Raw genomic sequence first — 24,233 nt, 5'->3', positions numbered from 1 at the left:
GCACCTCGCGTTGGTTCTAGAGATTCTCTACCTCTTCCACTCAAGCCAGGCCCTTCAGGCCAATGCACATCCCGCCCTGTGAGGGAGAGTTAAAAAGTCTATCCTGTAGGTCACTGGGCTATCAGGGGTCCCCTTTTCAGATCAACCTGCGCATACGCAATTCTTTAGGCGCTCTGCACCTCTGTCTGCACTGTTTTTTTTGTTGGTTCTTTCTTACAAAATGGCACTCCGTTGGTTCTTTTCACGGGCAGATCTTAGTTCCCCTTCACGCAGCCTTAAGATGCACCCAGGGCGGCACCGTTCCTTTTCTAGGCCCAGCCAGGTGACTTCTACTGTGCAACACCTGTCACCTTCAGGAATGTTGGGCTGCCCCTAGCATCCCACGCGGGACCTCTGTAGTGCTGTTTAGGCTCACGGCACCCTGACGTCTCCCGCTCCTGCGATGCCGCACAGCTGAGCAGGCAGCGAAATCTAATACTGCCTATGTCGATGAGGGGCAGCTGCAGGGGGCCACCCGTCTCTCCCAGCGGCTCCCACTCTTAGCCATGCAGCAGCGGAGCACTCCTCCCCCTCCGTCACCAGACGTGAGCCGCTCACTGCCTGGGGGTGTCCACCGCCACTCACCGCTCGTCTCTTCCTACGGCGCGGCCAGCTCCTCCGTACCCTGGGCACTCGTTGCTTTCCCCTGCACCAACCACTACTCAGGGGGGAACCGGATTGTCCCCACGCTTCCGCCTTTCGGATCCCACTCGGCGCGGCCCAGGCATCACAAGTCCAGCTGCGGGCTTGCGCATTCACTGTTGCCGATCTCAGCTCGCTCAGGGCTCCGCAGTCTCCATCGGCTCCAATTCCAACACGGCAATGCAGTAGCAGACGACAGTCTATTCCTCCAAGTTTAGGCAGAAAGTAGCAGGCAGGCTATCTCTCCCCTCTGGCAATGTCAGATATTGCAAATTGAACCATATAGCAGGATCAATTACAGGATTAAATCACCGGACGGCAGGAGCCTCACATATGTGTGGCCATCTTGCAAGTGTGCCACCTAGCGCCCCCCCCCCCCGAAATGTGTAGTTAGGAAAATGAGCAACCCCTCCTCTGTGGTCACTGTAAACCAGAAAGAAGGGCCCTGCCAAATTGTTAGCTAATATTTGCCTGTGATAGTATAGGCCTCTTTGAAGTTAATCAAGTTCCTGGGCACAGCTCAGATAGTCATACTGCTGAAGGAAGAGAACACCTCCCCACACCCAAGACCTTGTCTCAGCTCTGGGAGCACGTTCACACCGCATGAAGATTGCTATTCTGCTCCTCAGTGACAGTTGGCAATTGTGCAAATGGGCCCCCTGAGGCTTTGGGCAGGAAAAAACGTACCTTTCTAAAATTACATTTTCCTGAATATGTGTTACAAATCTGACTTTATCAGTGAATCGAGCTTGTAATACATATTTTTATAAGTTCAAGTATTACATCTATAGGTGTTTCCTAGCCAAAACAAATCATTAATAATACAAAATGTATTATTGTATCCGAATCATTTCCTATGGAACATCCAAACCTGCTGGAGTGAAAGTAGCATTTGGGGCATAGTGACTGTAAGGGTATGTTTTACATTATATTTTAACATGTCCTACTATTAAATACCACCCACCCTGCCTTATGGACTGCGGTGCCTACTTACATGTGCTTTATTTATATTTAAAAGGAAAGTCTAGGCCTGTAGAAATGGGTTATTGAGATCTGTCGGATTTTCAGTTTTAAAACTGCTTAGCCAGACTCCAATAGCATGTCAAGAGTCATGTTTACACTATCTCTGTAGTGGTGGCATAATGGGAGATACAGTCCATTAGGGACATTTAATTTACAGGTCCTGGGTACACTTTGTACCTTATATTAAGGACTTGTAGGTAATTTAAATATGCCAACTAGGAGACTAGCTAATTACTACTTGTTTTAGGCATTAGAGCACAAGCAATAGGGCCTGGCTAACAGGGTCTCTATGCACAGAGTCAAAATACCAGCAGCATCAGTCCAAAACAAATGGGGGTGATCAAACAAAAAGATGCGTTTTTCTACAAAGGTGTGGTGTAAAATGTACAATTTTTTTATTGCAAGAACATGATTCTTGGTGCTGCTGATAATAAAGTGTTGTATAAGGTATAGAAATACCACATAGGAATAGCAATCAGAAATGTCAAAAGTAGAGAGAGAAAATAAGTGGACCAATTGTATATCGTGAGGTATAATGACTTTATGTACTTAGGGGTCGATTAGGATGGCGGACGGAAATGGGTACTGTCCGCCATGGTGGGGGAAATTTTACTCCCGGCTGCGCCGCGGAGATTCCGCGGTTGGGATTAGGATAAACATGTCACGAAACACCGACCGCGGCGGACGGATCATAACCAACACCGTCCGCGGTGGACGGAACACATCCAACTCCGTCCGCGGCGGACGGAGTCCAATGAACAACCACTGCCGCGGACGGAAATGACCGCGGAAAATAACACATGTACCGCCATACCTGTGAACACTCCGTGGCCGCAATTAGGATAAATCCGCACGTACCACGGAACGCACAGCCATCCACGTCCGCGGCGGAAAGAATGCAACGATAAACACAGCATCACTGCGGAAGGCCAACACGCACAACATCCCTAGCGGCAAACAAATGTTAGAAAGTGTACCGCAAGTACAAAGCAAACATACGAACATTGACAACGCCCCCCCCCATACACCAACACCAAGCACAAGCCACCATGACACGTCCCAAGTATCCAATAATGCACACTAGTCAACACGCCCACCTACCACCTGACTGCCAACAACCATTGAGACACGACTATAAAATGACACCCACACACTACCACAATCCTTTGCATCACAGCATTGCTGCTAGCAAGAGGCCCAATTCGAGATACTGCAAACTCACATAGAAGACACAGAACCACCACCCTACCACACCCACCACACAAACACCCACCACACAAATCCTACACATCACACACCACACACCTGCACCCCCCAACTCACTCAACTCACACACTGAGCACCACACACCATGGCACCCAAAAAAAAACCTAAATTCACGGAGACCGAGTTGAGGGTAATGGTAGATGAAATAATCCATGTTGAGCCCCACATCTTCGGGGCCCAAGTCCAGCAGACGTCCGTGGCGCAAAAGAACCACATGTGGGACAGGATCGTCACTCGGGTGAATGCGTCGGGGACTGTGCCGAGGACGAAGCATGAAATTCAGAGGCGGTGGCATGACCTGAAGACCAGGGTGAAGGGCATCCGAGCTAAAAACTTTGCTAGAGCCAATCATACTGGCGGTGGAACACCCCCGGAGCCCATACCCTACACCGATTGGGAGGACAAGGTGCTGGTGATACTACACCCAGAGAGCCTAGACGGACTTGACGAAGGAGAAGAGGCTGGAGAGTACAAACCAAGCACCACGAGCAGCACGACATGGTCAAGCTCACACAACTGAGAAGAAACATCTCCTACGCCCCAACCCATGCACGTTGGACACCAACTCACAAACATGTACATGGCCCCCATGTTCACGGGGAGGGTGGTGGTGGTGGTGGTGGTGGGTGGGGTGTGTGAGAGCTCACAACTGCAACTCCCAACAGGCCCCCATGTTCACGGGGAGGGTGGTGGTGGTGGTGGTGGTGGTGGGTGGGGTGTGTGAGAGCTCACAACTACAACTCCCAACAGGCCCCCATGTTCACGGGGAGGGTGGTGGTGGTGGTGGTGGGTGGGGTGTGTGAGAGCTCACAACTACAACTCCCAACAGGCCCCCATGTTCACGGGGAGGGTGGTGGTGGTGGTGGTGGTGGTGGGTGGGGTGTGTGAGAGCTCACAACTACAACTCCCAACAGGCCCCCATGTTCACGGGGAGGGTGGTGGTGCTGGAGGGTGGGGTGTGTGAGAGGCCCAAACTACAACTCCCAACAGGCCCCCATGTTCACGGGGAGGGTGGTGGTGCTGGAGGGTGGGGTGTGTGCGACAGGAAACAGAAATGTCGACAAATCTATATGACCATGTAATGTCCACATCACTGACCAGCTCTATCTTGTCTCTCAGGTGATCGTGAACTGACTGGGGAAACCAGTACCCGGCCGCCAGCCTCGCCACCCACACATACAGGACTCTCTGGTGAGGAGGACACAGGCAGCTCCGGTGCGGAGGATGGAGCGGGACCAAGCACCCAGCCAGGGCCATCTGGCTCACAGGGACTCCCGGGACCGACCAACGTCGCATGTGTGACTCCAGCGACACCTGTCTCTGTGATCTGCACAGTCCCCACCACCACCAGTACCACCACTACCACCAGTACCACCAGTACCACCACTCCTGCCTGTGCCACCCAGCCTAACCCAGCGCACGACGCTGGTCCATCGGCCCCACACACAAGCAGGGTGAGTGTGCCACAAAGAGAGGCAACGGGACATCAGCCAATCAGGCGACCCACACACCGCCGTGCAGAGGATGGACAGCTACCCCATCCAGTGGCAGAGTCCCTACAAGCCCTTGCCAGATGCCAGGCGTCATACGACTGGTCCCAGGCAAACGCTGATCGTGCACACCAGGACTCACTGGACAACACCAACATCCTGCGCGAAATCTCTGGCTTCCTTAGACAGATGGTGGACATCATGGGCCAGCAGGCAACGATGTGGAGGGAATGGGTTGGCCGGAACAACCCCCCCCCCTCCACCAAGTGTCATAGCGCCACCGCCACCTCCACCTCCACCGCCACCGTCACCTCCGCCTCCACCGCCACCATCATCTCTGCCTCCACCGCCGCCACCACCACCTGCGCCCCTGGCGACGGATGTGGCACATCCACAACCTGCCCCCCCAGCTGCCTCTGTTCCACCTCAGAGACGGAGGGGCCGGCCGAGGCAGGAAGTGGCTGAGAGCAGTGTTGGAGCGCCAGCCACACGCTCCAAGAGGGGACGCCAATGACAATGTCACTGCCTGTGCCAGACATTCACCCTGCTAAGTATCCTGTCCCACATAGACAATCATTCCCACTGGTCTGCTGGACTAACCTGACACCCCCCAATGTGGGGTCAGCACGGACATTTCATCTGCCATTACCTTCAACTCCAACTCCCTCCACCCCACTTACTTGTAAATATTCACCAGCACAAAAGCACAACCTGTAAATAAATTTCACTTACACACACAATGATGTTTTGCCTCCATGTTTATTCACATGATTGCCTTCAGAAACAGACGTAAACAGGTTCAGGGATCATAGTCGTACATGATCATGGCGCAGCGGGAGTGACCTAGGGAAAATCAGAGACAGCAAACACACGTCAGGAAACAGATTGACACACATCACAACACAATGCACAGCAACATTACACAAACTACAATCATCACAAAAGCATGGGATGAGAGCACACACATCATGGAGACTTGTATGTCCGAAGAAATGAAGACACACATATGCAACCATCACAAACAACACACAGCTGATGCACCCCACATCCACACAACACCAGCAAACATACATGAGGCATTGTCAACCGCCACTAGAGGTAGTTACTCACAATCAAGGGAAGTAGCGATCTATGAGCTGGCGCCTCTGGTCCACACCTTCCTCCTCACCACTATCCTCATCAGTCGACATGGGTGGGATGGGAGGCCGAGGAACTTCTTCGTCTTCAGGGTCCAAGAGCAGTTCAATGTCATTGCGTACTGCCAGCTTGTGGAGCATGCAGCAGGCAATCACGATCCTGCATACTTTTCCTGGTGAGTAAGGCAGGGCCCCTCGGTCTTATCGAGGCACCGAAACCTAGACTTTAGCAGTCCAAAGGTACGTTCGATGACTCTCCGTGTCCTTCCATATGCATCATTGTACCGCATTTCACCCGCTGTTGTAGGATTACGTAGGGGACTGAGGAGCCATGGCCGGTTTGGGTACGCCGAGTCGCCTATGTAGGGGGATGACAGACACAAACATCACAACAAGATATGGTGGGTACCCCATGCAACACAGAGATCACAAGAGTCCCCACTGCACACTCACCAACAAGCCACGCTTGACCTGGTCACAGATTTGCCATGAGTCGTGGGACAATGCTGCTCCGCATGATGTGGGCGTCATGTGCGGAGCCAGGAAATCTTGCACACACAAGGGAGATGATGTTGTTTGCCAGGCACACCACCTGCACGTTCAGCGAATGGAAGTGTTTGCGATTCCTAAAAACTTGCTCCCGTGCCCGTGGTGGAATGATAGCGATGTGTGTGCCATCAATTGAACCCACAACGTGAGGTATGTGGCCCAGTGCATAGAAGTCAGCTTTGACTGCTGCCAACTCTTCCGGCCGTGGGAAATGTATGTAGTCATTCTTGTACAGCATCATAGCTGTTAAGACATCCCGAAGAACCGTGCTGAACATGGCCTGTGACATCCCCCCGGCATGTCCAACTGTGTACTGAAATGTGCCAGTAGCAAAGAAATGTAGTACCGCCATGACCTTTGCAGTGGGTGTAATCGACCCAGGATACGTCCTACGTGGCTGCAGATGAGGAGACAATTGAGCCACAAGCTCCAGCAACCGACGTCGATCCAGCCGGAATTTCCTAATCACCTCCTCGTCAACCATATCCTCCAGCACAGTGTATGGCCGATGCACATTTGGAGCCCTCCTGTGTGGGAGAGAGATGTAACTTAGGTCAACTTACAAACGACGCATACGTGTACAACTCCATCACATGTGAACCTTACTGACAAAACTTCAGTCTTCACCCTAATGTTTAGTAGCCACATCACAGACACACATGCAACTGCATGCACACAAACGATAATTATACACACGCCATGTCATCAAGCACCAATGGCAACACCAATAATGTTGTGCATACGGTAATTACATGCATGGTGACACAACGTCCTAAACACATACACGGAATGCATGTGTACCACCACCACTGTAGTCACCTCGCCAGAACAAGACACTGACAACAGATGCATAATGTGGCCATACAGCCGTGATGTACTGTGAATTTGTGAAGATGTAAGAACGTCTGTAGGGTCACACCCGACGTCAACACGTCCAAATGCACATCTGTTGCCCATTGTGTGCCGACCGATGGGCATAGTATGGACACACATGCTATATTGTATGACATATGACCTTTCCCTATCACGCTCACAACCCTCATGACGCAACTGCACACAACACATCACGGTGCAGCGTCTGACAAGATAACATAATTGGCGACGCCATGGCGGGGCACAACTTCCGCTACTTCCCAAAGGCCATACGCGGCCAGCGGCCCTCTTCCCATTGGCTGCATGTGCACGGACCGTCACGGGCACACATCGGCAACCGCACGTGCAAGCTTCAGTCATGGATGCTTCAGTTGCAACAATGTCCTATCACTGGCGCCACCATGGCGGTGCACGTACTCAGCGGGGGAGGTGCAGGCCTATACACTCTTTAGATGTACTCAATGGACATGCCAGTTCAGGACCCCCCTTACAGTCACATTGCATCATCCACCGTACACAGGCCGGAGCGGCCGGGCCTAGGACGGCCGTGCCCGGCCATGTCCACAACCGCCGTGCCCGGCCATGTACAGAACCGCCGTGCCCGGCCATGTCCACAACCGCCGTGCCCGGCCATGTACAGAACCGCCGTGCCCGGCCATGTACAGAACCGCCGTGCCCGGCCATGTACAGAACCGCCGTTCCCGGCCATGTACTGAACCGCCGTGCCCGGCCATGTACTGAACCGCCGTGCCCGGCCATGTCCACAACCGCCGTGCCCGGCCATGTACAGAACCGCCGTGCCCGGCCATGTACAGAACCGCCGTGCCCGGCCATGTACTGAACCGCCGTGCCCGGCCATGTACAGAACCGCCGTGCCCGGCCATGTCCACAACCGCCGGGCCCGGCCATGTCCACAACCACCGTGCCAGGCCCGGCGGTTGTGGACATGGCCGGGCACGGCGGTTCTGTACATGGCCGGGCACGGCGGTTCTGTACATGGCCGGGCACGGCGGTTCTGTACATGGCCGGGCACGGCGGTTGTGGATATGGCCGGGCACGGCCGTCCTAGGCCCGGCCGCTCCGGCCGGTGTACGGTGGATGATGCAATGTGACTGTAAGGGGGGTCATGAACTGGCATGTCCATTGAGTACATCTAAAGAGTGTATAGGCCTGCACCTCCCCCCCTGAGTACGTGCACCGCCATGGTGGCGCCAGTGATAGGACATTGTTGCAACTGAAGCATCCGTGACTGAAGCTTGCACGTGCGGTTGCCGATGTGTGCCCGTGACGGTCCGTGCACATGCAGCCAATGGGAAGAGGGACGCTGGCCGCATATGGCCAATCACAAGTAGCGGTAGCAGTGCACCGCAACAACAGGGCCAGTCATTGGCCCATTTCACGAACACGCTTCCAGGGCTGACCAATTGCTGCCGACGTATGCCACTGACACGTGCTGAGGGCCCTATATATGTGTGTTGGCCAAAATGACACTTCCTACCCTGGGGACCAGTGCTGGCTGTTCACCTCGACCTGCTGCTGCTGAGCTGACCACCGACTCCTGCCTGTGACCATCACCTCAACCTGCTGCTACTGCTGAGCTTACCACCGACTCCTACCTGTGACCATCACCTCGACCTGCTGCTACTGCTGAGCTGACCACCGACTCCTACCTGTGACCATCACCTCGACCTGCTGCTACTGCAGAGCTGACCACCGACTGCTGCTCTAGTGCCATACTCCGTGATCTTGCCATGTCGAGAGGCAAAGAGATCCGGTCTCGACCCTTCACCGCCGCGGAACTTGATGTCCTCGTAGACGGTGTGCTCCGCAACTATGGACGCCTCTACGGCGCACCCGGACGGGTGGTGAGTGCAGTGTGGGACATGTTGGTGTGCATGAGGGGGCAAAATAATCAGGCCTACTGCAATCTTAGCTGTGTAGTGTGGGCTAGACATATGTTCCTGATTGTGCATGGCTGCTGACAGTTACGTCTTGCCCCTATGTGTGTGACAGGCCAACTGTCCACTGACTTACACTCTGTTGTCTCCCATCATGGTAGGTCAAGCTGCACCTTCGCAAGGACCTGTGGAGGAGCATAGCACGGGAAGTACGGGCATTGGGGGTGTGCAACAGACGACATACACACTGCCACAAACGCTGGGACGACATTTCCAGGCTGAGCAAGAATGTAGCGGAAGTAACACTGGGCATTATTCCAAGGACGCCCCGTCTGGCCCGACGCTCCATGACCCCTCTCATGCACCGTATCATTGCAGTGACGCATCCTGAACTGGCCGAACGTCTGAGTGCCGATCAACAGCAAACTAGCGGTGAGCATACTGTCTGTGTAGGAAACCTGTGAGTGCTATGCATGTATTGGTGCACAAACACAGTATTGAGTTCCATGTTGCGTATGTATCTCTGTGATGCCATTTTGGTCCAATTGGGTGGTTCTCATTTGACATCCAGGTCCGCCATGTTGACACGCCACTTGCTTAGTAGTTGAGTGTTGAAGCACATCCCCTAGTGGTCCATGGCCCCATGGCAGGAAATGTGAGGATGACTGGTAGAGGTGGGCCGTGTGCAGGATGAGGGCTACAAAATCTTTGTCAGCTATGTAATTTGGCCATCCTGGTCCTTCTGTACGTCAGTCTGACCATGACTCACACATCTTTTATGTGCATTTCAGCGATGACAGAGGACACTCAGCCACAGACGGTGGAGAGTAGTCGAGGAAATGAGTCCGGCTCAGACTTCGCACACACGCAGACTGACACAGAGGAGGCCAGCGCCGGAGAGGGGGACAGGACCGTCCCTGAGGACTCGCATGTGGAGACACCATCGTCCTCCTCGTCGGACACTCTTGGTGAGCCTGCACTGTTGTCACAGACTGGGAGTGGGCACTCATCACCTTCTGTCGGAAGACAGCACACAGGGCCCACACTTCCGCCAACTGCACCATGTACTGTTCGTGGCCGGAGGAGTAGGGGGAGCAGAGTGGCGTTCGGTGCAGGCACCGCTGCCCCTGCCACGGTGAGCCAAAATGCACTGTGTGCTGAGGCCGTTGATCTGCTGCGACAGCTGTGTGTGGGGCAGACAAATATGACTAATGCTTTCCAGGACCATGATAGGAAGTTGGGGCAGGTGGTGGCATTCATGGAAGGGATGCATGGCGATCTTGCAGGTCTACACAGGACAGTGCAGTCATTGGCAAGCAGTGTGTCGTCTGCAATAGTACAGTCGCATGGACAGGGTGCTACTTCTGTTTCCCCATCTATACCACTGGATGTCTCAGGGGGTAGTGATTATTCTGAGCAGGACTCAAATGCAGGTTATTGCACTAGAAGCAGCGTCAGACAGCACGTCAGGGCACGCAGGGCACAGACCCCATCCCCTAGATCAGCTAAATCTGTTCACGTAGACAACGTCAGATACACTGGAGTACACACACAGGATCCACAAGTGTTGTTGGGGGACATGCCTTCAGGAGCTACACAGGCATTCTACACAAAAGGTACTCCCAAGGCAAGGGATACTCACATGTCCATGGACTGTACCTTGGACAAGGCCAGTCAGAAGACAAAGGCACCTCCTAGGAGCAGGGTGACTCCCAAGGGCAGGCCCACAACAGAGGAAAGGGACACTCCCAAGGACAGTGAAAAGACAAAGGCACCTCCTAGGAGCAGGGAGACTCCCAAGGGCAGGCCCACAACAGAGGTAAGGGACACTCCCAAGGACAGTTAAAAGACAAAGGCACCTCCTAGGAGCAGGGAGACTCCCAAGGGCAGGCCCACAGCAGAGGAAAGGGACCCTCCCAAGGACAGTGAAAAGACAAAGGCACCTCCTAGGAGCAGGGAGACTCCCAAGGGCAGGCCCACAGCAGAGGAAAGGGACACTCCCAAGGACAGTGAAAAGACAAAGGCACCTCCTAGGAGCAGGGAGACTCCCAAGGGCAGGCCCACAGCAGAGGAAATGGACACTCCCAAGGACAGTGAAAAGACAAAGGCACCTCCTAAGAGCAGGGAGACTCCCAAGGGCAGGCCCACAGCAGAGGAAAGGGACACTCCCAAGGACAGTGAAAAGACAAAGGCACCTCCTAAGAGCAGGGAGACTCCCAAGGGCAGGCCCACAGCAGAGGAAAGGGACGCTCCCAAGGACAGTGAAAAGACAAAGGCACCTCCTAAGAGCAGGCAGACTACCAAGGGCAGGCCCACAGCAGAGCAAGGTCCATCTCCCAAGGGCAGGGACACACACAGAGAGCCGGTGTCCACTGGAGACAGATGCACCACAGACGACAAGGCTGCTGGCAGGAACAGGGCGGCGACCAGGGCACAGGCTACATCCAGAGACAACACTCCATCTAAGGATAAGGCACATCCTACGGACAAGGCATCTAGCATGGACAATGGCGCAATCAAGGACAGGCATACTTCACCCCTGGCTGCACTGAGGCTGATGTTTTCTACTGAACGCCAAACAGATGTCTCCGCGGCGGAGTCCCCCCATACCTCCACTCCCATCCAGGCCAGTCAGAAGCAGAGGAGGGTGTCCCCTGTTGTTGCATCCCCCATTACACATGATTCCGAGTCCAGGCGGCAGGCACAGAGCAAACGACAAGCAGGCTCCAGCACGTCCCCAGAAACCCGATCCCCGGCTGCAGATGCTCCACCTATGGTGGGTGGTGATTCTTTAGAGTCCCCACCACTTGGCAGTCCTGTCCTGTCCAGGGTGCACTCACACATCCCTAAGAAACGCAGACACACACCATTGACACCTGCCAACCCCGATTTGGCTCAAGGTCAGCTATCCCCAGCTCCCAGGCCCACCCTGCCTCCTGGCCCATACAGCCCTGTGGCTCATCATTTCAGTTGTCCCAGTGGCGCTGGTGCAGTTGACTCTCATGTATCAGATGGTGGCACTGTGTCTGTTGTTGGCTGTCATGCATCATGTAGTGGCACAGTCTCAGTTGTGCCCTCTCCTGTTGCAGGTCCTGGCAGTGTATCTGGGTCTATGGCTCACGTGTCAGTTAGAAGATCTGTGGCTGTGTTGCACACTCCTGTTTCTGGTGCTGGCAGTCTGTCTGGGTCAGTGGGTCACGTGTCAGTGACTACATCTGTGGCTGTGTTGCACACTCCTGTTTCTGGTGCTGACAGTGTGTCTGGGTCCGTGGCCCATGTGTGTGTCACTCGGGCTGTGGCTGTGTCTCACACTCCTGTTGCTGGTGCTGGCAGTGTGTCTGGGTCCGTGGCCCATGTGTGTGTCACTCGGGCTGTGGCTGTGTCTCACACTCCTGTTGCTGGTGCTGCCAGTGTGTCTGGGTCCGTGGCCCATGTGTGTGTCACTCGGGCTGTGGCTGTGTCTCACACTCCTGTTGCTGGTGCTGGCAGTGTGTCCGAGGCAGGTAGTTCACGCAGTCCCCCTGATTCTATGATGTGAGGTGCTGAACACTTCACTCAAATGTTATTTCACATGGTGTGTCCATTGAGAACTGCGTGGCACTCTTGTGGTTCCTGTGACGGGTTGGTAGGGACACGTACTTGTGCTGCCTCTGATGTACCTGCTCTGTACTCCACAATGCCCTGTTGATGCTCTGATACTGCATTCTGCCCTCTCGTTTACTGCCTCTGATGTAGCTGCTCTGTTGGGCACAATGCCCTGTTGATGCTCTGATACTGCATTCTGCCCTCTCGTTTACTGCCTCTGATGTACCTGCTCTGTACTCCACAATGCCCTGTTGATGCTCTGATACTGCATTCTGCCCTCTCGTTTACTGCCTCTGATGTAGCTGCTCTGTTGGGCACAATGCCCTGTTGATGCTCTGATACTGCATTCTGCCCTCTCGTTTACTGCCTCTGATGTACCTGCTCTGTACTCCACAATGCCCTGTTGATGCTCTGATACTGCATTCTGCCCTCTCGTTTACTGCCTCTGATGTAGCTGCTCTGTACTCCACAATGCCCTTTGATGCTCTGATACTGCATTCTGCCCTCTCGTTTACTGCCTCTGATGTACCTGCTCTGTACTCCACAATGCCCTGTTGATGCTCTGATACTGCATTTTGCCCTCTCGTTTACTGCCTCTGATGTACCTGCTCTGTACTCCACAATGCCCTGTTGATGCTCTGATACTGCATTCTGCCCTCTCGTTTACTGCCTCTGATGTAGCTGCTCTGTACTCCACAATGCCCTGTTGATGCTCTGATACTGCATTCTGCCCTCTCGTTTACTGCCTCTGATGTAGCTGCTCTGTTGGGCACAATGCCCTGTTGATGGTCTGATACTGCATTCTGCCCTCTCGTTTACTGCCTCTGATGTACCTGCTCTGTACTCCACAATGCCCTGTTGATGCTCTGATACTGCATTCTGCCCTCTCGTTTACTGCCTCTGATGTACCTGCTCTGTACTCCACAATGCCCTGTTGATGCTCTGATACTGCATTCTGCCCTCTCGTTTACTGCCTCTGATGTAGCTGCTCTGTTGGGCACAATGCCCTGTTGATGCGCTGATACGGCATTCTGCCCTCTCGTTTACTGCCTCTGATGTACCTGCTCTGTACTCCACAATGCCCTGTTGATGCTCTGATACTGCATTCTGCCCTCTCGTTTACTGCCTCTGATGTAGCTGCTCTGTACTCCACAATGCCCTTTGATGCTCTGATACTGCATTCTGCCCTCTCGTTTACTGCCTCTGATGTACCTGCTCTGTACTCCACAATGCCCTGTTGATGCTCTGATACTGCATTCTGCCCTCTCATTTACTGCCTCTGATGTAGCTGCTCTGTTGGGCACAATGCCCTGTTGATGCTCTGATACTGCATTCTGCCCTCTCGTTTACTGCCTCTGATGTACCTGCTCTGTACTTCACAATGCCCTGTTGATGATCTGATACTGCATTCTGCCCTCTCGTTTACTGCCTCTGATGTAGCTGCTCTGTTGGGCACAATGCCCTGTTGATGGTCTGATACTGCATTCTGCCCTCTCGTTTACTGCCTCTGATGTACCTGCTCTGTACTCCACAATGCCCTGTTGATGGTCTGATACTGCATTCTGCCCTCTCGTTTACTGCCTCTGATGTACCTGCTCTGTACTCCGCAATGCCCTTTGATGCTCTGATACTGCATTCTGCCCTCTCGTTTACTGCCTCTGATGTACCTGCTCTGTACTCCACAATGCCCTGTTGATGCTCTGATACTGCATTCTGCCCTCTCGTTTACTACCAATGATGTTGCTGCTCTGGTGCCCACTTTGCCCATGCTCACGCATACACTGTGATTATACCCCTATTATGTACAATAAAGGTAGTCTATCAAGTCTCGTGGTCTGTCGTTGTCATTCCTGCTTGCCTACTACAAATGTGTATTCGTATTTGCTTCTCATCAGTGGTTTCGGTAACATGACACTCCCCCTCCCTACGTCACGTCCCTTGCTGGTATTCCCCTCCAGACAGCCAATGGTTTGTGCCTTACCTGCGTCGTCGTCGATAGTGGGCCATGACTAGGACGTGGTGGATCGCGAAGAGCATCGGGAAAGCGTGTAGCGCTGGGTCCATGGTGGTGGTCAGCTTGCGGTGGGTATCTCTGCTATGTCACCTATGTTCGCTGTGGGGATTCCGCCGTGTTCAGACAGGTTGTTTTTCCGGTTTTATGTGTATTTTCCGCCATCTTGATTTGGGGGACGGTCTTAGACGTCAGTACGTACGGCGGAGCCTCCGGATGTTTTCCGTCCGCCGCGTGGTCGTGTGTAGTTCGGCGGCGGTGCGTGCTTTTCCGTCGCGGACGGAAATTTGACACGTTTTCCTATCCTGATATGGCGGACGGAGTATCCGCGGCAGGCGGACACGGAAAAGGCTTTTTCCGCCTACTCCAGGGCCGCGGTGGCTCTTCCGTCCGCCATCCTAATGAGCCCCTTAATTTGAAGCATTAAGGATGCAAGCATATATTGTACATTAGAGCGCTATAGATGAAAAAGTATTCCAATACAGATATTAGTTGTTCTGTGGTAACATTCCTTATATAACTCACACAAGTAGAAAGCCAGAGGTATGTTTGCCGTACAACCTCCAACATTAAGAATAGATGCTCATGAGAAGCAATGTTACCATGGGAACCACACTAAGTACAGCAGCTTATCTATTCCTGCATCCATTGGCAATTGTGAGGATCAAAGATATTACGAATGTGTGACTACAGAAGGGGTTCCTCCTCGGTATGACTACTAGGTTTGAACCCAATAGAATTAGGGTGAATTACGGTTGGACTGGCAGGTAGGACTTATTTACTTATATGACTAGACCTCCTACACTGTCTGCAATGATAGCATAAATCATTAATGCTGGTGAATTGTTGGATGTTTGGTGAGCTACCATCCAACCACAGTACAATACAATTATTTAATCTTCTGTGCATGATGCAAGCTCAAGAATAGTCTATTGGCTGGTATCGATGGGCCAGACATCTAAGATTGGGGACACCGGCATTATAAGCAGATCCCTATGAGACCACACTCTAATAGTTCTGGTACAGCTCTGTAAGCAAGGTACTGGACACACTGGAACATGGAGATCTAAACCAGAATCCTAATTAGATGCCTTTTTTAGGAATGAGCTGCATAAAGCAATCACTTTATATTCAGACCTCAACCTGGTCTCTGGTCCACAGATGACTAGGGTTTGGCAGGCCTTTAAAGAGTATATTGTAGGTAAGGGCATAGCAAAGGAAGCAGAGGCATTGAAATTGCTGTGATAATTATTAACATGACTTTACATTTCTTTTAGGTAGCTGGGAAAGATTATACAATATATAACAATTTTACCACCCTTTACTGAATGAATGAACCATTAAGCAGGTACAGGGAGATTGAAGAGCAGTAAGTGAGATTCCTAGGAAAGCAAGCTGAGGAATTGTGTATTATTAAAAAAAGTGTGCATTATTAACAATCTGCAGGATCTTAATCTACACTCAAACTCACACATGTATACTGTCCTGATGCTATTGCATGTGAAACGATTTTGATATGATGTGTGTTATCCTTGCTTATGCTAACTAGGCCTCAATTAGGTTTCAACATCATCTTGTCAAAATGTATGTCACATTTACCGTTTATTTCTTCTGCACATAGTCAAGCAAGTCATGTTTGTTTATTTCTGAATTATACTGTTCTTGAGGAAGACTCAGAATGTACTTAAATGTAAACATTTCCCAAAGCTCTTGCATGTGGTACTGCATTTATTCACCATGGTTTACTGCTGTTATGCAACTAGTTTGCCTGACATCTCCAAATGACATTAGGTCAGAGGGTTGGGGGGTATTCATTATTTATGTAGTAGGCCAGTGCTTAGGTAGGAAGGCTGAGTTGCTAAAAATGTATTTCCTTGCTCATGCCACGATTCAGCATTTTTCATACTGTTCTATGGGGAGATTTCTTACATAAATGCCTGGATTTGGGGGCTGAGCCAGATGATCTTTCCTATGTTACTAGTGATGATGTCTGAGGTCTTACTGATTTTCCTGCATATTTGAACTTTGAACTTTAAGGATTTTTCCTAGTACTCTATATTGTTCTATTAAAGACAGCCTTCACTGCAATTAGATTATGCATATAAATGAGATTAGTTGCATTTCCACTGTACTGTACATTTTATATTTTTGTAACAAATCTTCATAAAACTTCTAATTCTGCCCTTTAAGTCACTTATTGAGTCAGCCTTTTCTTATTTGACTGTACTTTGATATGCTGATTTGTTAATTATCTTGAGACACATTGCCTCATGAAATGGGTAGTGTTTTTGTAGTGTAAAGTTTTAGGAGTACAGCACACTCACAAAACTCAGGCCCATTGAATGGAAGAAGGTAGAACTGATGCCGTCAGTACACTTAGAATTATTGCATGCATTCACACCATTGTGGGGTCGGTCTAGAGACACTACTAAAGCACAAAAGATTTGCTGACAATCTTAATAATATCACACTTGCATCATTGGAAAGGTTCATGAGTCTCACACACATTTTGTGTTAAGTGACACAAGAACAATTGCCCGAATTCCAATGTCGGATGACTTGGTCAATGTCAGAGCTCCTATCTGGACTAAGTGTCACTTGACACAAAATGCGTGTGCACCTGATTAAACAGGTATCGCACACCAATTGTGCTAAGTACCCAAACTTGATTATTGTGATGGCGGAATCAAGTAGCAGGGCAAACGGGATCAATAAAGCTGATTGAAAACATAAAGTACATGCTTTTCAAGGTGAACTACCCTACCCAGAATGCACCTGAATGCAGTGATGTCATGAGTGATGTCACTGACCATGTCATGAGTGATGTAATATGTGATGTCATCAGCAGTGCATTGCAGGCGCGCAAGTTATAGTGAGTCCAACTAACTATAACGTGGGAATTTCAATGGTTTATGTCAGTAAAATTTCCAGCTAACTATAACTGGTGTCAAACCTATGGTTTTTTCAGTGAATTTAATAGGTTTTTTTAAATGCTAATTCCTAACTATAACTGGTGTGAAACCTATGGTTTTTTTAGTGAATTTCATAGGTTTTTTAAATGCTAATTCCTAACTATATAAGGCCTGAAACCTATGTTTTTTTCAGTGAATTTCAAAGTTTTTTTTAATGCTAATTCCTAACTATATAATAATAATATTTTTTCTATTACAAGGCTCACAAATGTCTAACAGCTAAAAAAGCGCGGAAAACTTGTCAATTTAAAGTAATTTATTGAGCTAATTATCAATTAGCACAAGTATATAAAGAGCATTCATCTAGCCACCTCACATGCACCTTGGCGACCATGTGAGGCGGACGTGATCGAGGACCTTATCGGTGGGAGTTAATAGAAAAAATCCTTGCAGACACTGTTTACCAGTGCGCTGAAATTTGTCCCTAGTTTAAAAAAACTTAGTTCTCCTGTTTATAAAAAAACGGTGTGTTGTTAACTTTCCCAATCTTACTATGCAGCCTATGATTGTGCGCCTTTGATATGCAACAAATCACTGTTTGGCCACATCTCTCTTTTTTAATAAAATCTCGAATAAATCGGTCATGCCTTGTCGAACACGTAGTAAAAGATGCCGTTGTGTCTAGATCTTTGAAACACGTGTAGCTCTATCGGTATTTGACATTTGTGTGCTTCATTTCAGGTATTTTAAAACTGTGGTGCATTTAATATGAGCACACTTCGCAAATATTTTACGCTATGTTTTTTGATTATAAAGTCTGTCCAAGCAACTGTGTTTTTATAATTATAGGCATTCGAATTAATCGTTCTTATGGACCAATTACTAGTGGCCATGGAGGTATATGAACTCAAAAACAAAAAATAATAAAAAATATAAAATAAAAATATACCCGTGGGCAAAAAATATTTGAATATCGATGGGACCTTTTGTTATTAGAGGTATTATGATAAAATAATAAGTAAATTACTGATGACTGATATGATTCTGTTTAAATTTAGTAATATATATTTATTTTCGTTGTATATTTAGGACATTACCCGTAATTAAGTCTTGTCACCTGAGAAAAATTACCTTGAATACATAAGGAGGCGCATAAAAACTAAATTCCAAGTAAGTTAAAATCATAAATTACACGCATAGGTCAAAAAATCTCTAAATACTTGCCAGAGTCCAAAAATAATTGTTATCATATTTCCTTTAATTAATTTTAGAGAATCAACATTTGTAATACACAAAGGATTACTCATTTTTTGAAGACTCATAACTATACTTATTTTTTCAAGGTATGTCTTTTACATGTTTGTGTTAATGAAATTCCTTTTTAAATTATAACAAGAGTTGTAGCTGTTCCTCCCTTTCGATATGAATATGTTGTACCAAGTATGGGTCCAAAATTAATGTAATAACGTATGGCCATGAAATTGGACAAAAATGATCAAAAGTTTGTTCAATTAAGATTAAAAAAAATGTAGTTACCAATATGTATTAACTAGGTAATATTGTTAAAGTCGATGTGTGTGCTTTCTTTACTCTTTGTAAAATTTGTGATGTATATATTGTAAATAGATCTTTTTTTATATGTACTTTTGTAGCCCTGAAGAAGTCCCTGGATGGGACGAAACGCGTTGGCGGTTTCAAAAGTGTTGCGTTCGAAAGTTTTTAAAGCTTGAAAAATAAAGAATTGATTGAAAACGAACATCGACTCGCCTATGGAACCAGATTCTTTTTGAACTGTGTAATATACTATAATTTGTGTTTAAAGTGTGCCGGGCTATGATGTGTTTTGTAGGTTGATGAATGCTAGGTTCCTCTGAATCGGCTTCTAAATTAATGGAAGTATAGGGAATTGTGCTTCCAGCCCGTTGTTTGCACCTTTTTCAAAAACTGACAGGGACTTTAAGACTAGTGCAGGCGAAGTATGCTCTGATTCCCAGTTCTCTCTTTTGTAATTCCTAACTATATAAGACCTGAAAGCCCACCAGGAATCTCCAGTATGCGCCAGGGGACTGCATTGCAGAGAGGTGTAATGAAGCCACGCCCCTTTTTATACCTCTCTGCAACGCAGCCCCCGTGCATGTTTGAAGAGGGGGAACTAATTCCCCCTGCATACTGGGGGCCCCTGGGGGCCAACTAGCCCACCTGGAACCTCCAGTATGCGCCAGGGGGCTGCATTGCAGAGGTGTAATGAGGCTATGCCCCTTGTTACACCTCGCTGCAACGCAGCCCCCTGCTGCGTTTGCAGAGGGGGAACTAATTCCCCTTGCATACTGGGGGTCCCTGGGGGCCAACTAGCCCACCAGGAGCCTCCAGTATGCGCCAGGGGGCTGCATTGCAGAGAGGTGTAATGAGGCGACACCCTTTTTTACACCTCTCTGCAACGCAACCCCCGTGCATGTTTGAAGAGGGGGAACTAATTCCCCTTGCATACTAGGGGTCCCTGGGGGCCAACTAGCCCACCTGGAACCTCCAGTATGCGCCAGGGGGCTGCATTGCACAGAGGTGTAATGAGTCTATGCCCCTTTTTACATCTCTCTGCAACTCAGGCCACTGACGCGTTTGCAGAGGGGGGACTAATTCCCCTTGCATACTGGGGGTCCCTGGGTCATATCTGCCCAAACACCGATATTCCGAACGATTGAAAATGACTTTTCTTGAGAAACATTTGGATTTGGATTATCATGTCCTATACTTTGAAATTTTTGAAAGACTGACTTTGAGGATGCTATAAATTACTCAAGTCTGCCCGAATTGTGTGGGTAAAATTTATACCTAGTCACTTTGAATAAGAATGTACTTACGTCTCGTCTAACATTTGGAAGAAATATCTAGTTATATGACAACAGGATACCGACATAACTTGAAGGAAATAAGAACGCCCTGAAGAAGTTCTGTTGTACAGAACGAAACGTTTCGGGTGGCTGTGGTACATAAACTTGAGGAAAATAAAAGCATTTGAATATACACCAAGATTCAGCGCTTCAATAAGGACTCTAAGTGATATGATTTGATTGGACTTATTGTGCAAGTGGTGCTGTGCCAAACTTTGGAATATTCTCCACTACTCTCTACTACTTACTCTCTCCTACTCCACTACTCTCAAATACTCACTCTCTACTACTCATTCTCTACTACTCTACTACTCTCTACTACTCTCTCTCTACTACTCACTCCCTACTACTCACAATCTACTACTCTCTACTACTCACTCTCTACTACTCTCTCTCTACTACTCACACTTTACTACTCACTCTCTACTACTCTCTACTACTCACTCTCTACTTCTCACTCTCTACTACTCACTCTCTACTACTCTCTCTCTACTACTCACTCTCTACTACTCACTCTACTACTCACTCTCTACTACTCTCTACTACTCACTCTCTACTACTCTCTCTCTACTAGTCTCTACTACTCACTCTACTACTCACTCTCTACTACTCTCTACTATTCTCTCTCTCACTCTCTACTACTCTCTACTACTCACTCTCTACTACTCACTCTCTACTACTCTCTACTACTCACTCTTTACTACTCTCTACTACTCACTCTCTACTGCTCTCTACTACTCACTCTACTACTTACTCTCTACTACTCTCTACTACTCACTCTCTACTACTCTCTACTACTCACTCTACAATTCACTCTACTACTCTCTACTACTCACTCTCTGCTACTCTCTCTACTGCTCTCTACTACTCTCTACTACTCACTCTCTACTCTCTATTACTCACTATCTACTCTCTACCTCTCTACCTCTCTCTACTTCTCTCTCTACTAGTCACTACCTCTCTACCGCTACCTCTCTACCTCTACCTCTCTACCTTTACACCTCTACCTCTCTACCTCTCTCTACACGCACACATATACACATATATATATGCATATATATGCATATGCATTTATATATATGTATGTGTTGAAACAACAACACACAGCTTCTCCTGGAATGCTGGAACCCAGCGGAAATTGGCGCAGATGCCGGCGAAGCAGTCCGGTTGCATTAATAGTAAACGTATCCACAAATCAGTGTCTTTGCGCTCTCAGGCAAAAAGGCAAGGGATCCCAATGTCAATGAAGCAGTTTTATTACACAACGCGTTTCAGCAATGAAGCCTTGTTCACGTGTAGCCTCACATAGTGAACACCAGTGTTAAATAAAGTTTTACGTGCTCCACACCAATAGTCAACACATAGGTAGGACTCAAAACGAATGATAGTCATGGTAATGGCAGACATATTGGAATGGTCAATGAGGAAGAATTATGCCACAAAGCCGGTTGCATTACTTATTCATGCTGTGGTTGCCACAATAGACACAAAGAAAATACATGAATTGCAATGTATAAGGAGAATACCTCATATTAAATTAATGTTAAATACACAAGCATTGCACACAATCTAATAATCGTGAAATACAATATTGCTGAAAAAAGTGTCATTGTTCAGTGGCGAAATATTCAAGTAACATCTCTGTTGTACATTCCTGGGTAATGCGTTGTAGCAACAAAAAATAGTTCGAGGCGAAAACATAGAGGGCCATCTAATGAAAATTTCCAATCTACAACCATTCATGCGTCTGTTTCAATGTATACGATGTAAAATACATCAAAAGTGAAAACAATCTATCCCTGGAGAGAATATATAATGGAATGTCAGAACCAAATAGTGCTGAATTACTGCTAATGATAGTCCCCAGTTACAGTTGATACTATAGGGAATTACCCATCGTGCTGCCTTGCTTTCACTCAGCTATAGATTCAAGAGGACAACTCTACCCAGTGATGTGAAAGTTCACAGTTGGCCAGTGTGGCATATAATTAGGTGAGTCGAACCTGAGTGGTTGGTGTCTCAAAATGTGATACAGACTCGAGCAGTGATTCCTGGAGTGCAAAGGTTGGGTGCGCCCGTGTGGGTGAGATCCAGTGGTGGGCCCCCTCCTTTCCTCCTAAGGAATAAGAAAAGAAAACACAATCAGAATGTGATCTGGACATTTAAACATAACATAGAATACCAACAAACTTGTATATAAATAAAAAAAACATCATGTTCACAATTTGTCAGAAGAGGATATGAAGAGACAGACACATAGCCTATTACTGATATCTTAGGATCATTATTCTCTTAAATGTATTGCCAATTCCTCGTCCATGTTCAGACCTCCCGGGAATCTAGTTTGGAATTCAATTATAAGTTTGGACTCACGTTTTCTCAGATTGAGTACCCTATCACCCCCTCTGGGATGCCTGGGGACCTGTTCCAATATGAAGTAATTTAAGTCCGCAATATTGGAATAGTGTTGCTGTTCGAAATGGCGTGCAACAGGGTATTTGGGGTCTTTGTTGGTAATGGCCCTGAGATGCTCAAGGATTCTTTTCTTGGCAGCGCAACTGGTGCTGCCAATGTACCACAGTTTGCAAGTGCATTCGATGACATATATAACAAAAGTGGTACTGCAGGTGAAGAAAGAGGTTAGATTCTTTGTGATGTCATTGTATTCTACTGTTCCCCTGTATTTACTGTGTTTGCAGGCTTTACAATGGCCGCAGGGGTAAAAACCCACTAAGCCATGTTCGGGATTACTGCTGGTGTATCGTGTGATGTCATTTCTAACCACTAGATCTCGTATATTCCTGCCCCTTTTATAGGTGATGGTGGGCCGGTCTGCAATGGAATTCCCCAAAATGGAATCAGTTTTGAGGATATCCCAGTTTTTACTGAGGAGTTCTGAAAAAACCATAGGTTTCAGGAGTTATATAGTTAGGAATTAGTTTTTAAAAAACCTTTGAAATTCACTCAAAAAACTATAAGTTTTAGTGGTGTTATAGTTAGCTGGACATTTTACTCATACAAAACCAATGAATTTGCTCCTATATAGTTAGTTGTACTAACTATATTTCGCGCACCCGCAATCCACTGCTGATGATGTCACATATTAGATCATTCATGACATGGTCAGTGACATCACTGATGACATCTCAAATGACATCACTGATGACATTACTGATGACATCATCCACGTGACAATCACATACACCTTTTCATACACTATTACAATTTTTCATCACTGTTTGTAAAATACAGAGTATCATATTTAAATCCATTGTCACAGCAATACAAGTATCTAAAAATCCACTCAGTGATTCATAGATGTATACACACATCTAATCACTTACCTATGGATTCACTCATACATGCTGTCAATGAACAATAGAACACTATCAAAAATACTTATACATCTATATCGACATTAAACAACAGCACGCATCCTATTCACATATGAAGTCATCCTACTCACTTATGCAAACAATGGATCATACTTACATATTTACTTAGCAAAACACTTATACAAACACCACTCCTTCTATTCATTTAGATAGTAAGTCATACTTAGTGAATTATAAAATCATTATTACAAGTATACAGTTATCCATACAGTCACTCACACAATCATTGTGTCTTATGTATACTTATTTATATACAACAACTGACACATACACTGCCTTTTATTTTTCTAGTTTGTTGGACCTGTACCTTTGAGAAATATATTTGCTCATCACCACACCCATAAAGAGATTCCCTCACCCAAACTGTTAGAACATGTAGTTTTAACTTCATATATCTACTGAATCAACTTTTCACACATCTTTGGACAGTCACACACTCCCCACCGAACCACACACACTTTCACACTCCCATACAAATACTCAGTTAACTAATCAATAACTAATATAGACTTTCACATAGCTATTA

The sequence above is a fragment of the Lissotriton helveticus genome, chromosome 5_1 (assembly GCF_964261635.1).
Source record: "Lissotriton helveticus chromosome 5_1, aLisHel1.1, whole genome shotgun sequence".
In the NCBI taxonomy this organism is placed as follows: domain Eukaryota; kingdom Metazoa; phylum Chordata; class Amphibia; order Caudata; family Salamandridae; genus Lissotriton; species Lissotriton helveticus.
The sequence above is the reverse complement of the archived record's forward strand: the minus strand, read 5'-3'. Positions refer to the sequence as shown.